The 13,696-nt window shown below is 41.5% G+C and overlaps 1 long non-coding RNA gene across 6 annotated transcripts in view; it reads right to left on the bottom strand.

Moving 5' to 3' along the window:
• LOC120408672 overlaps positions 1-10,159 on the bottom strand; it is a 118,212-nt gene extending 108,053 nt beyond the window's left edge. For 4 of the 6 annotated variants that reach the window (XR_005600862.1, XR_005600863.1, XR_005600856.1 and 1 more), the window contains exon 1: positions 9,910-10,159. This is a non-coding gene — a long non-coding RNA (uncharacterized LOC120408672). Of the gene's footprint in view, positions 1-7,669; positions 7,810-9,909 lie in introns of those variants that run through there. The other 2 variants (XR_005600858.1, XR_005600857.1) reach the window with 2 other exon arrangements.
• Between the last annotated feature and the right edge of the window lie 3,537 nt (positions 10,160-13,696).

The raw sequence follows: 13,696 nt of genomic DNA on the forward strand, positions 1-13,696 counted from the left end.
CAATAAACAGGATTGCATCAAAGGAATGTGATTCCATCATCAGTTTCTGCTAATGGAAACAACCCCCAAACATTGGCTAACTACTTGGGTCAGGGGTACGAATTTTTAAATACTTGCTATGCATTTAAGTAAATGAAGAGTTATAAATCAAATGTAATTTTAAAAGTTTTTAAAACAAAACATCTCACAGCTTATAATGAACTGCTCCAACAGACAAACCTCTACAAATATTTTTCCTCCCCGAGAAATTACGTTGTGCTGTGGGTTTGAACATTACCCTGCACCTATGGGCTGAAATGCTAAGGCTGCAATTTCTTTTCATAATTCTTTCACCCAAATTCTGATGGTGTAAAGAGGCATAAAGCCAGTGGATCCAGCCACATGGGATTAGGGGTTGCCAACTTTCTACCCACACAAAACCAAATACCCTTCCCCTGCCCCTCCTCCAAGGCCGAACCCCTACCCCTCCCCTTCTCAGAGGCCCTTCCCCCACTCACTCCATCCCCTCCCGCTGTTGCTCGCTGTCCCCACCCTCACTCATTTTCACCAGGCTGGCTCAGAGGGCTGGGGTGTGGGAGGGGGTGATGGCTTTGGCTGGAGGTGCAGGCTCTGGGGTGGGGCCAAGGATGAGGGATTTTGGGTGCAGGAGGGGGCTCTGAGCTGGGGCAGGCAGTTGTGCTGCGGTGGTGTGTGAGAGCTCTGGCTGGGGGTGCAGACTCTTGGGTGGGGATGGGGATGAGGGGTTGGGGGTGTAAAAGAGTGCTCTGGGCTGGGGGATGGAGCCAAGGGGTTCAGAGGATGGGAGGAAGCTCTGGGCTGAGGCAGGGGGTAATGGTGTGGGAGGGCTCTGGGCTGGGGGTATAGGTTCTGAGGTGTGGCCAGAAATGAGGGGTTTAGGGTGTGGGAGGGGTTCTGGGCTGGGGCAAAGCTTTTGGGTACAGGGAGGGTGAGGGCTCTGGCTGGGGATGCAGGCTCTGGGATAGGGCCATGGATGAGAGATGCAGGAGGGGGCTCTGGACTGGGGCTGAAGGGTTTGGAAGGTGGGACGGGGATCAGGGCTGGGGCAGGGGGTTGGGATGTGGGGGGGGGGGGTGAGGGCCAGGGGTGGCTCCAGGCACCAGCACGGCAAGCGCGTGCCTGGGGCAGCAAGCCACAGGGGGCGCTCTGCCGGTCGCCGCGAGGGCGGCAGGCAGGCTGCCTACAGCAGCTTACCTGCGAAGGGTCCGCTGGTCCCGCGGCTTTGGCGGACCTCCTGCAGGTGTGCCGCCGAATCCGCTGGACCAGGGACCTCCCGCAGGCAAGCCGCCGAAGGCAGCCTGCCTGCCATGCTTGGGGCAACAAAATACCTAGAGCCGCCCCTGGTGAGGGCTCTGGTTGGGGCTGCGGGCTTTGAGGTGGCACTGGGGATGAGGGGTTTGGGATGCAGGAGGGTGCTCTGGGCTTGGAACAAGGGGTTTGGAGGGTAGGAGGAGGATCAGGGCTGGGGTAGGGGGTTGGGGTGTGGGAGGGGGTGCAGGCTCCAGGTGGCGCTTTCCTCAAGCAGCTCCTGGAAGCCGCAGCATGTCCCCCCTTCAGCTCCTATGTGGCGGCACAGCCAGGCGGCTCTGTGCGCTGACTCATCTGCAGGCACCACCCCTGCAGCTCCCATTGGCTGCAGTTCCTGGCCAATGGGAGCTGGCGCTTGGAGTGGGGCGCAGCATGCAGAGCCTCCTGGCTGCCCCTACGTGTAGGAGCTGTAGAGGGGACATACCACTGCTTCTGGGAGCCACACAGAGCCATGGCAGCCAGGGAGCTTGCCTTAGCTCCACTGTGCCACCAACTGGACTCTTAAAGGCCCGGTCAGTGGTGCTGACCGAAGCAACCAGGGTCCCTTTTAGACCAGGCATTCCGGTTGAAAAATGGACAGCTGGCAACCCCTGTCCTAGGCAAAATCCCATGTAGGAATACCCCAGGTGGTCTGGACCCAGTTAATCCTGGCTGCTTGTAAGGTCTCTTGAGTTAGAGGGTAGGTGGAGACTGAGGGTGCTACAACTGGACTAGGGGGCCAAACAGGCTCCAGCACATCACTGGGTGTAAAGCCACCCTTCTTCTCCACTTTTCTGCACTAAATGAGAGTGCCCAGAACAGAACTGATGTCCTAGCTTGGGTCATACAAATGATCATCATTTTTGGGGTAGTCTTTATTTGTGCATGTCCCAAAGCCATCATATAATTTGCCATTGATTTTATGGTGCAAAATAAGATCCCAGTGAGTTACAATAAACATGTTGCTAGTCTGAATCTGGTGCATTAGCAGAGTTGTATGGAGCAGCTTACCTATTATACCTGACTCGAACTGGTGCTATTAGTTTCTTTCTAGGGGCTAAATCCCGATAGCAATGAAGTTAACAACAATTTTGCCATTGACCATAGACCAATGGGACCAGAATTTGGCCTTTGAGGACCTACTTTTATTTTACTGTTTAATGGGGAATTATTTCATTGTCTTCTTCCGATTTTCCCTTTAAACTTTTTACATTTCTCAATATAATTTGAGTTACAATGAAAACAAAATCTAGCCTGAACCAGGCAATTTTTTATATGCAAAGCCACACTTATGATCTTACTTAGATGTACTTACTTTTCATAGAATTTGGGAAGTCTCAGAAAATATTAGTATAGTAAAATGCATGAAATCCCATTAGTCTGTAACTGCATATGATTTCTACCATAGCCGTATAACTTTAAAATGCCCTTTGGCTGAACTTATTGTTGAGCCTACAATACAACTCAACACATTCTACAGAGAAGCTCATTTTTTATTTGGATTGTAGAAAAAACCAAGGAAGATCTTCATTTAGAGACAAAAATCTACCACCACTTTACTCGCCTTGCACTGTGCATATGTTATTTGCAGAGTAAGATACTACTCAAGGTGAGTAAGGGCGGCAGACTCTAACCCAAAGCTAACAGTGTTACCAGAACATACAGGGTCAAACACTGCTCTCAGATACTTACACACATTAGCTTCAGTGGGAGTTCTGTGTACAAGTGTGTTGAGTTTGATCTATGAAGTCCAAAATGGCTTAAGTCCTATCTACTGAAGAGATCACATCTCCCCTGGTGCCCTACCAATACAGTTGAGATGGCACAGTACTCAAGTTGAGGCCCCACTGGTATTCACAAGAAAGGGATATTGCTTGGGTGCTCACTGAAGGCCCCACAGCTTTGTAATTTACTCCCCAACCATTGTTCCAAGATAATCAGATCTGATTACCTGCAGGACATGCTGCAAAGCTTATCTCTTTTCCCAGGCATTTGAAAATTGGGAGTGGAGGGTGTATTGTAATGCTTGGTTATTACAGGAGGGGGAAGGGAATCTGAGCTTTTGAATTGTCTGGTTTGCTACAGATGAGTTATGTTGTATTTTTAAGCTATGGCAAGACTGCCTAGACATTATGGAAAGGCACCCTTTATTAGTGTGTATATAAATCTTAAAACATAGATAAAAATACCCAAGGGCAGAATTTAGCCAACACGCCTGTAAGAAAACTATAGGAATTTATAAGATTTTATTCTTATAATGAAAACCATTGATCTGAAGACACCTGAATTTTGGATCCTTACTGTGGCTCAGTTCCAAGTCTACATTCAAGCATTTTAGCATGCACACAGACACATGCACACAGTCTCACCCTTTACAAAATATCTCCATGTTGTTGTATATGGAAGCCTATTTGGTAAAGAGAAGCCATATCACAACCGACATACGGGAAATGCACAACTAAAATAATAAGATTTTATGAAAGATTTAGATCATTATGGGAAAAGCAGAGCAGAATGAAAGTAGATAAATCTGTTTTACAGTCAGTGGCAAGAGAAGAAGCAAAATAGCCAGCACTTGTCAAATGAAACAAACAAAGTATCTGTCATGGAACATAATAATCTAGATGTCTAGGTAAAGTATGAAGAGTTTAATCAGGCAGTCACGTAATCATAAGAGGATCCTATCATCAATAGAATATTTACTAGAAAACCAATGACCTTTTTTCATTTGTTGTATGATAATAAATAAATAAATAAATAAATAAATAAATAAAACAACTTTTGGCAACTAGGACATGTACCAACATGTTGTTTGAATTCTTTGAAATCTCAGGACTATTTATTTAAGAAACTGAGAATTACAACTGCAAGAAAGATGTACATCAAACCTAGCACAGTGTGACAATATCTCACAATGAATTGTCTGGTAGTCACAGAAAAGGAAATCGTACATATTTGTACTATGTTTTGTTAGGCACAAACATGTCCTTGTTTGAATGACTTTGTTTATGTTTAATACAATTCCCTTTCATCTTTAAGGCCAGAGGCTTCAGCTAAGATGTCTCATTTCAGAGTCCCAGAACTTCATAGTTAGATAAACTTAGTATTTTTTTAACTATTATTAACATTAGCAATTCCTTGAATGGCCATTTTCTTGCTATTATGATAGGATTTGGAAAAATATGGCATATTTATATTTTAGTATTTGTATTTCCATAACACATAAGAGCCTCTGTCACATACCAGGACCCCATGGTGCTAGGCGATATACAAAAACATAAGATTATGATCCTGGCACATGGAGCTTACAATTTAGTGAAAACATCCATAGTTGCTTTAGCTAGGATAAAAATTTATAATGGCTATAAAACCCATTGTGTCAGACCATAACCCAAAATCAGCTGCCCAAAATTAAGAAAGAACTTTCCTTGTGGGCAGGTCATTCACTTATTGTCTCAGTCCAATCCAGTATAGCAATTACTGCATTTCCTTTATTATTCAGGAAAGATGGGCTGAAAGATTTGGTCCTGGATATAGATCTCACATTTGAGGTGGTGGTGAACAACTCTAAAACAAGCTGAGATGTTCACTTCTGAATCCAGATCCCAAATTCCTCAAAATCTGAAGGGAAAACACGTTTCAGTTTAGACTTATCTCTATTATCAAGAAGCTTGCAGCATAGTCTAAATTTTGGAAGAATTAAGTTTGTGGCCCTGTGACTAGGTAGATTTAGCTACACAAAAAGCAGAGAGAACAAAAATCATGCTTTATCAAAGCAAGTACTTTTAGGTACAACAACTACCATTCAGATTCAACATGAAGTATTTTTCCAGTTGTTTTCCTAGAGTCAAATGTATTACTTCTGAAAACGTCATTTAAAATTGTTTATTTCTACATTGTAAGAACTGGCAATGCTAAATCATTCAGACACTCAAGAAGTGTAGTGAAACATTTATAAAGTGTGGAAATCAGATTCATTGCTAGCAATCAGATGCATAAATTTAGTCAATAATATGCCAATAATAATGCCCCTGCCTATTGAGGAAGGGTCACAAGGGAAATTCCAGCAGCTGGGCCACAGCATGGAGCAATTTTGAATTTCTCTTATTGAAATCTGATGAAAGCAACTCTATTGTGCCAAATCAGATGACACCAAGCTGATAATGGGTGTCAAGAAAGAGGAGTGCTGCCAGCAGATTCTAATGAAGACTCTCAAACACATATTTTAACATCTTCGCAATGGATATGAAAGTAAAATAGCAGAAAAAATATATGGAACACAATTAGTTATACTGTATAACAAAGGCACGGATACAGTATATGCACTATAAACAGCTAGATAAGTGATCTCTCAAAGAAATTGCTGCATTCACTGGAGAAAAAATAGGTTAAATAATTCATCAAAGCATAAACTCATCTGCATTTTATGTTCTTTTGCTCTGCATGTTGTGAAGTTCTCTGATAAACATTTTGCTCAGCTGCCGTAAGAAAGAAATTAGAAGTGGTTGTAGTCCCTGTCTCTTGGTAGTTTATTCTTCTCTGTTCATGCTTTTAAAAAAAAATATATATATATATATATATATATATATGGAGCAATACAAAAAACTCTTTAAGGTCTACCTCCTGAAACTGCACCAAAAGGTAAAAATTTTAAACCAAGAGCTCAAGTGACAATTGCCACAAATCTAGGCAGTTCACTATAATTATATACCACAGGACTCTGTAATCTACATCACAAAACATTTTATTAGGCCTCAGGAAGGCTTGGTTAGTTAATTATGGCAATTATTGCTGTGACCTAGAAATATATCTCTAGCCACCAAAAAAAAAAAAAGCTGCTACATTGAAAGAATCCCCCCAAAAGTCCAAGCTAGGATAGTGCCTGTCATCTTTAAACTAGGTATTCTTGGATCTCTTTTCATATGCTCAGCTTCTCATTAGAGTGATCGATTCTTGTTGGTGCATTGGAGTTGTGTCTCAAGCTAATCTGAGGAAGATGTAAGCTAATTAGCTACACCAATGACAGAATGTCCTTTAATATCACATTGCTGTTAAACTATGGTTTTGTAACATTACTTCCATGCAATGATGATAAAAAAAATATTACCATGTACAATAAAATCAGTCATTATTGGCCTATTTGCTGACTTCGAACATACTATTGTCCATGGTAGTGCAGCATGAACCACATTTGATGCTAATGTAGCAGCTGCTGTATGCAAATATTGAAACAACAGTATTTAAAACTAAAATAGATAGGCGGAAGCCTCAAAGCATTGAGGTTTAGTTCCCCCTTTCCATGTTCCTTTTAAAAAATTATCAGAATATACAGACCTCAGGCAGAGAAGTTTGCTAATGCAATCTATAGGGTGAAATTTATTCCTGGTGAAAATCATCATCAAGAGATTATACAGTCCATGAATTTTGCCCATTTAGATGGCACACTTACACCATAAACACACATACATACATTCATACATACAATAATATAGTTCTCTTTCAATAGTGACACCCAGCAAGTATTATTAACATGATCATTTTTCCTAAGAAAAGGGTATGAAAAAACTAAGATAAAAAATATTGCAGACATGAGGACTGATCTAAAAAAATACTGGCAACTAGAAAGCACTGGTGCCCTACAAAACATCAGTGAGTTAAGAAATCTGCATGTTAACCAGGAGACACACTGGAGGAGTCATAGTATTAAGAATGAGTGAAGAGCAAGACCTAGCATGCTGCTGTTCCTCTCACAATTTCCTTCTAAGGCAGCATGATATGCACTGAGGAATTAATCCCTTCTGGGGATGTATATACTGATCAACTGAAATAAATGAAAAGCAAAAGATTAAGGAAAAAAAAATTAGGCCCATGCCTAACTTCAAGCATGTGAGTAGTCTATTGACATTAATGAAACTACCCACATACTTATAGTTAGGCACTTGCTTAAGTCTCTTGCTGTAGCATGGTCGAAATCTCCCTGGTATTAAGGCTTCTGATGAGTTATTCCATTTTAAAATTCAGTTGGTTCTGGATTTTGAATGTAGCTGCTGCCATTTTAGGACCAACAGGCAATCAGTGCATCATCACAGAATACTGTAATACCCAAGTTAATTACCAGGCAACTTTATTTAATTAAAAGAGGAATTGTTCTTGTTATGTGCATTGTAAGAGAGCCTGTAATATGCTAGGTGATTTTCAAACACATTAAAAGAGAATCCCTGGCTTCGTTTAAGTGAATGGGAATTTTTCTATCAACTTCAATGGGGCCAGGTCACAGGCTGCCCAGAAGAGCACAAGGCTGGCAAATAATAATAGACAAACTCTTTACAAGCAAAATCTCAATGGTACACAACTTGGTAGTTACCTTTTCTAAAAGTGATTTCCCGAATCTCCTTTATGAGGGAGTAGCTGTTCAAAGCCACAGTCCTGTAACTAGATCTCTGTGAGCAGACCCCAGCACCCACGCAAGTCTCCTGGTGTCAGTGGTGAGTTATGTGGGTCTAAGGATGAATCCACCCACACTGCTCTGATTGCAGGATCAAGTTCAAAGGTTAAAAATGTAGGTCTATTTTGTAGTAGCAGGTGTTTGATGTATGTGCAGGATTTGGTTTTCTTCTTTTTATTTTGACTCCTTTAATCGTGGTGGCTTGTGATCTAGCCTCCAAGCTCCCCTGCTAAAATAACACTCATAGTATTGAAATTTTCTTTTTCTTGTTAAAAAAACAAACAAACAAAACTAATCTTAAAGTTAGTTTATATTAATTTAAAGTTGTCCAAAATACATTTGTCCTCAATATGCTTATCCTGTTCTCAACTGCCAAGGAGAAGTAGGAATGCATATAACCCCTGCGAGTACCATAAGGAGAAAAAGAAATAAACATTTAAGACTAATTGTCACAATGTAATAGCAGATATTTCACACAACTTCACTAATATACTAGTGAGCCTTCACTAAAAAGAATGCAATTGAGGATTTTTTTTTAGATGTTATTGTTTTTCACTCTCCATTTTTGCCTTGCTGTTTTAGATACTTGAAAATATATATTTTTAAAATCCCATTTTTTTGTCCCTTAATGGCAAACATTTCTTTGTTTTCCCTTCTCTCTGTTTTGAAAAGATCTGAAATTAGCATGCTTGTTTTCCTATAGCAATTTCAATTTAGCTAGAATCTTATCCTAACAAAACACCTTTGTTTGTACAACAGCATCAATGGCCATCGTAACAGTGCTTAAAAGTATTCAGACTGCCAGGTACACCAAAGCTGGCATTTTCATGTTATATAAATACTGCAAAACATCTGTTTCTAGCACCTTACTTATATTCTTTAAAACAAAGCCAAGATGTGGCAGCTTCCCCCCCTCCCCCCATAAATGTAAAATGCCTTAGAAGTACATTTTATTTTATTTATTCAGCCTGAAAACAGTGAAATAATGTGATTGGTCATCTGAACAATCTGCAATTACTACCAATTACAGAAACATATTAAGTAGGACTGTTTGTTTATGCCCAGAGGCACCTATTTAGAATTACAGGAGAATTATTATACAATATATTAGTATGCATTTGAATGATCATAAGGCTATGAATGCAGTGTTCTGGGAATAATTTTCTTTTATTAATTTATCCTGCAAAACTAGAAAAGGGAACACAAAACTTTTTGTCAAGAAGAGCAGCTATTGGTTTATATCTGTCAGCAATGAACTAGAGATTTTAAAATATATACAGGGGATACATTATTTAGATCTGGAGACACTTCCTCTTTAAATTCTACTAATTTAAAGTAGGTTACATTTGGGTTCTCAAAGCCTAGATACTTTCCTTTTAAATGAAAAAAAATCAAATTTTATTATAAAACAGGAAATATGGCTTGTATGCACAAAATAGGGATGAACATAAAAGTTTTGATAAGGAAACCCTAGGGAAGTAGCTAGCCCGTGAGTATGAACACATTGCAGAGACTTTTACCTATAAGCATTAATTTTGGTTAGCCATACCACAGTTGTTTAAAGGTATACTTCTAAGGGTCCAAAGCTGACATTCTTACTCAAGCAAACACTAACTGAAGGCTATGGGAGTTCTGCATGGTCCCAAATCTTGCAGGGGAATGGAGGGGAAAGAATCCCTCATAGGCAGGGGTGCTGGAACAATTTGTATAGTGGGGGTGCTGAGCGCCTCTGAACCAAACTGTAAACCCTTTACAGGATGGAAACCACTTCAAGCCAGGGGGTGCAGCAGCACCCCTAGTTCCAGCACCTCTTCTTCTAGGCAGTGGTATAGCAATGGAGCCTCAGGAATATAGTACTGCATAATGTCTAACTCCTACAGAGGAAGAAAGGATCTGGTGAATCCTTGTAGTAATGGAGCCACAGGCCCCACTCCTCTGACCCCCAAATGCCTCTGTATTACACATTTGGCTCTCTTTACAGTTAGCATATTGTTCAAAAGCGAATTGTGATTTTTCTGAGTATATGTTTGCACAGCCATGGAAGAATTAGGCTGTATTTTTGCTAATGGTGTTTATTTTCATATAGTGATGATTATATCATAAAGTGAAAATGTAGATGTCTTTAGTAATGAGAAAGGGAACACATAAGAGGTACTTACCAGATGGAAGAGAAGATATAGTAGTGACTGCCAATTCTAAAATGGCCACTTTAGACCTGTAGCTACTTAGCTCTCTCAAACATAAAAGACCAATCCCAGAGAGGCATGCTGGGGAAAAGAAGTTCCCTTGGAGAAAGTAAGTAAGGGCTAGGAAATCATCAAAAAGGTTGCTTTGGTGTTGTGCCAATCACACATATTGTAAAAACATGTTTAAATCAATGTTAAACAGAGTGTTTTGTTCCAAGGGGAGTCCAGGTTCCAACCTGGAATAGGCTGCCAGGGAACTGCTCATTGTGACTCCCGTATGGCAAAGTAGTTGCACCTCTCTAGAAAGCAAACATTATGGGCACTTAGGCAGGAGAAGATGAAAGGAAAAAAAGGTAATGAGATGCAGGTGCTATTGAGGACTGGGTTCCTCAAAATCACTGGGAGACTTTTTTCATTTCTGGGGTACACTGGCAGTCAAAGAAGTGCAGTCCAAAGAAGGCAAAGGAAGTTGTAGAAGAAAGAAGAGATCTAAACAGGGAAGATAAGGAAGCATCAAGAGAAGATAATGTAACTGACTATTTTACTCTCTTTGCTGTAGTGTTCTGGTCAGTTTCTCAAGCAAGTGATTCTGTGCATTTTTCCCTCTTGCTCAGAATCCAAGGTAGCTGTTTTTTGTAAGAATTTTTTTTTAAGCAGTTGGATGAATAATTTTCAGACTCTGGGCTGTTCACCACCTGCTTGCTTTAATTCTTTCATGTCCATGTTATGTGAGTGGTTTCCTTAATGCCAGTTCTTTAACGTGTACAGCATACTCCCCTTTCCTTCACCAGCTGTACCACCTCATATGTAGAGTGGAGGGATGAAACTATGATTCTGCTTAATCTCTGCCCTTAGTCTCCATTCCAGTGAGTTTTGCCCAGAGGAGCAGCATGGAAGTAGCCCCTGTGGCCCTCTAGTACAGGGGCTGTGATTGTGGGCAGCCTTTAGGTGCCCATAAAAGGGGGAAAGCTTATTACGTCCTTCCCTGTGTGGCAACATAAGGACTTGCCACAATCCAGCCTGAAATTATTAATCAGCAAATCAGGTTAACACTGATGATTATTATTATAGTCCACACAATACTTCACAATTAGTGGAGATTTCATATGTATCCTAATCTCTGCATGTTAACTGCACTGCCAAAGCTCAGTTACTTAATGTCAGATAGCTTGCTTGGTGGAATGGAACACTAGGAGCTGTATTTTAGGGTAACCAATAATAGCTGTAACAGAGATGATCACTAGTGTGAGTACGATGGCAATTAAGTTTATGAAATGTGTGAAGTGCTCAGTACATTATATCACAAAAGGCATGGAGAAACATAACTTTTATTACTCTCCAGTTCTCTAACTGGTCCATCAATTATACTTTTTGAATATTGTTGAAGGATAAATCACCATGTACCAGGGAAAGCCTTCATGGCATTTTTATTGTGAATTTATTATCATGAATGATTAAACATGGGAAATGCTTTTGGCTTTATCTCCTGCCTGTACATTCTCAGATTCCATATGCTCCACATTGAGTGAAATACAGGGCTAGATCCTGGCCCCATCCCTTTTGTACCACTCTGGTAATGATGGACAGCTGCCCTAACAGCAGCCAGGGATTCCTTTAATGTAGGGGGAGTCCCCAGGTGGAATAACACCAGTGTAGTTGGCTCTATGCCTCATCTTGGACATAGCTAGGTAGGCTCTTGTAGTCCCTGAAGGACTGTTCTCTGTGCCATAACTTAGAGCAGCAGCTACAAGCACTTCCAAGTTACATCAGTGGCTGAATCAGCCCCTGGGTTGGCCAAGGCTGAGAAAAGTAGAAAGTTGGTTTAGAGCCACACCACGTTTTTTGCCAAGTACAGATCAGTAGAATCAGGGGAGCTGGTCCACTGTGTACAGACTGGTTGTGAGGAAACACTCCACTCCATAATAAACTGAAGTACTACTGAATAGAGAAGTTCATGCATATAAGATGCAGTTATTTACCTTTCTTCCTCTACTTTGTGTAGAGGGGATATGTGTTACTCTGCTGGCAACCAACAGTGAATTTACCAAAAAGCTGATGCAACTCATGTAGGCTCTTTTCAGAGTTTCCCCATAAAATAACAGGTCAAACTTCAGGACTAGATCCTCATTTTCCAAGCTCTACAAGGGACAGGCCCAAGTTACTTGAGGTACCATTGTCCTCATCTCTATCATGAGCTACTGTGAGTGAAAGCACAGAACTGTCACCCTGAAGGATAAGATTTTTAAGTGTAAGAGACAGAGCTTTGTAGTGACTCATCCATCAATCTGGAACTCACCCCAGGAAGAGATCAACCCTTCCCTCTGCCCCTTAATTCCTGAATTCCTTTGGACTGAATAGAGTTTCTGAAGTTCTGAGCCAATCCACACCAGACCACTAAGTAGTTTCAGGTTCTGATCAGGCTATAGGCAAATATTGGGACCAGTGCTTCCCCACCTTCCTCAATCAAGTCACTCCTCCCTAACTGTAACCTCAGATGTTGTTTTGGTTCAGGTCCTATGTATGTCTGAAATTACCTGTCGTTCACATGTATACAATTTATTCATCCCCAAAAGCACCAGTGCTGTTGTGCCAAAGAAGATGAGCTATCTAATGTGTCCTATAGACTAAGCATGGGAAAGACTGTGCCCAGCCCTTGCTGTGTGCAAGCAGGAGGAGACTCTGCATGGCAGTTAGTCACAAAAGGCATTCTCTGTGCTTCTCTGAGCAACATTACTGCTCCCGCTTAGTGCTGAAGTGCTGTATCTTCACCATCATGCTATCCGAGCATATGTGCTGCACCTAGTGCAAGTGTAGCACTCTGGGAGCAGAGACAGTGTAATTCATGGACATACAATGCCTCTTGCATCTCCATTAGGGCAGTTCTCAGACCTCTGCACCACTCAGCTCTACCTCCTACTGATGCCTCCTTTTGTATTGACACAATTTTACCCTATGCAAACAAACTGTCCGGTGATTTGTCTTATTTTTCTTGTATATTTTAATTTAACTGTGAGTAAAATCATTTATTTTTCAATTTTCTGACCTAGAGGCTGATCGCAGTTACACACCCATAAATCTGGAGTAATTCCATTACAATAAGTAGTTCTCCACAAGGGGTAAGTTGATCTTCCACCGAGAAGAGAATCTGGCTCACTTTTAAAAAGTCATTGTCAATCCAATACTGTCTGACTCCCAATTTTCTGCATAGCATGGGGGGACATGAATTTTACTTGAATAATCCAGAGCTTAGGTAATCAAGAGGGCAGCAGTCATTCAGCAGCTGGGTGGTCTGCCCCACGGCCAGGGGCTTCTCCTCCTCTCTGCAGTCCTGGCCAAGCGTCTCTGCTGTGCTCCACTCACTCACTCACCCGTGACAGTGTGGCTGCTCCTTGTGCTGCTGCAGGAGTCACTCAGCAGCTGGGTGTCTTCTCCTCTGCCTAAGGCTTGTCCTCCTCCTCGCAGTCTGGCTGGGATCGCTGCTAGACTATCCAAACCTCCACATTATCTGAATCCCTTACATGCCCTCTGTACCTTGTATCTCACACTGGGAGAGAAGGCAGGATTTCGGATAGCCTGGCGGTACAGTGAGTGGCGTATCAGATAAATGGAAGTACATTCCATACCAAAAGAAAAGTACAAATAATATTCAGGTGGTAGGTGAGCAGAGAATGGGACAAATGTCGATTGTATACATAGGTCCCAGTTTAGGTTTTCAGCTAACACTTGGGTTTTGACAGTCTTGCTAAGGGCAATAGCCTGC

Source organism: Mauremys reevesii, linkage group 6 (genome assembly GCF_016161935.1).
Source record: "Mauremys reevesii isolate NIE-2019 linkage group 6, ASM1616193v1, whole genome shotgun sequence".
Taxonomy (NCBI): Eukaryota; Metazoa; Chordata; order Testudines; family Geoemydidae; genus Mauremys; species Mauremys reevesii.